Here is a 1,936-nt window from a genome sequence, read left to right as displayed (position 1 = left end):
AGCAATAGTGCAGCTGGTTCTTCTGTGGGAGATGACTTAAGGAAAAAATGCATCTAGTGCTGTCTCCAAAACTGGCCTTCCTGCAATGCCAAGGTTACCTTCTTGCTGCCACCAGCACTCACCATGCAGAGGGACATCACAGAGTCACCATGCATTAGCACATCCACACTCAAGGTTTTTTGTTTTTTTTAGCAGCATGGCCACCATTTTCAGAATCATTACCACCACCACCATACTCCCTATCCAACCGTCCCAGTTTCTCCTTCCTTCAGTGACCCTGCTTGCCCTGTGGAAAGACCTCCTCAAGTACAGGCACCTTGTGCAGCAAATAGCAGCTCTGGTTCCAGCTACTATGACCCGACATTACCAGTCGATCTGAGCAACAGTGTTCTCAGGACTCATGGTAGTGGGGGTTTCCGTGGTGCATCTGCCTTTGACCCTTGCTGCCCTGTCTCTTCTTCCTGGACTGTAGTCTTTGACCATCAGGAGGCTGCTGCAGCCCAAACTCAGCCTTTATCAATAAATGAATATGGCTCCAGCATGGTTGTGCAGCTCGAGCCCTAGCCCCAGCCACCTCCACAGCCTTCTCTTTCATCATGTCAACATTGTATGCCACCACCTTATGCTTTCTTGACAAGACCACTGCACCATCAAGCCTCTTCTTGCCCTCACTCTTATGGAAATGTCCCTCCTCAGACTCAGCCTTCCCCTCAAGTGGCTTATGTTATTCCTCATCCTATACATGCTTTCCATTCTTAGATATCTTCTCATGCAGCATCTCACCTTGTGGCATCCCTGCCTCCAAGTCACTTAGGCAGTACTGGTATACCCATCCTTCAGCATCTTCCTCCTGCTAACCAGCCAATTTCACACCATATTCCAGACCTAGCCCCTCCATCCCAGAGGCTGGACACTCATGAATTGATGCAAAGGATGGAAGTTCAGAGGAGGTGGATGATGCCATATCCAATGAGGGCACATGAATGCCCCCCGCCCTATCCACATAGGATGCATGCACCCAAACTATAGCCATGGGCATCATATTCATGTGCCTAAAACCATATCCTCACATCATCACCATGCTCCAGAGAGAACTGCCTGGGAACTGGGGATTGAAGCTGGAGTGACTGCAGCTATCTACATGTCTGACACACTTCACCTACACTTGACCCATTACCGTGTCCCGCCTCGATTTCATCACCTACAGTTAGGAGCACTTCCTTTAATCGTCCCTGACATGACAGGCTATCCTCACATCTGCTACATTTCCTCAGGACTAGATATAATGTCATTCAGAGGTCCTTTCAGAGGCAATTTTGAAGAACTGATTCATCTGGAAGAAAGATTAGGAAATGCCAATAGTGGAGCACCCTCGGGGTGTAGTTAATTTAAGAATTAACTACTCCCTAGTAGAGTGCATCTACTAATGGGATATATAGCCAGGGTTTTTGTTGTTGTTGTTCATTAAACTACCTATATTCTACATAGAACAAGTTCCAGAATTGTTTGTTCAATTTGCTTTAAGTATAAAATCTTGTATGTGGTATGCAGCTATGGGCAGATGTATTTGTCCACCTACAGAATATCTCTGTGAAGGTGTATAAGATATTAGAGTGATGATGTCTGGGATGTGAAAGAGATAGATGAGGAGAAAGGTACAGGAAGAATAGTGGATAGCCTTGTTCTTTTACCTTGATAATTTTACACTTGTGTGCATGTATGTCTATTCAGAAATTCCTTAGCATGAAAGCAACATATTCTTCACACTGTTACTGGACCACAGTGCTTCATAAAACCTGTAAATGACAATATCTGAGATTAAACCATACCTCAAGAAAGCTTTTTCTTTCATGTGTTAGGTTGACCACCTTGAAAATACAATTTGCAGGTACCACTGCCACAAATAGTTCCTGGAAGTGCTGGTTAAGCATCTGTG

General features: G+C 45.1%; 1 pseudogene; it reads left to right on the top strand.

Annotated features, from left to right (window-relative positions):
* Positions 1 to 6: 6 nt before the first annotated feature.
* LOC129674810 (E3 ubiquitin-protein ligase Arkadia-like) lies at positions 7 to 1,387 on the top strand (annotated as a pseudogene).
* Positions 1,388 to 1,936: the final 549 nt, after the last annotated feature.

The sequence above is a fragment of the Psammomys obesus genome, unplaced genomic scaffold (assembly GCF_907164565.1).
Source record: "Psammomys obesus unplaced genomic scaffold, mPsaObe1.curated_primary_1811, whole genome shotgun sequence".
Taxonomy (NCBI): Eukaryota; Metazoa; Chordata; class Mammalia; order Rodentia; family Muridae; genus Psammomys; species Psammomys obesus.
Note: the sequence above shows the minus strand (reverse complement) of the source record. Positions and strands in the feature narration are given on the sequence as shown.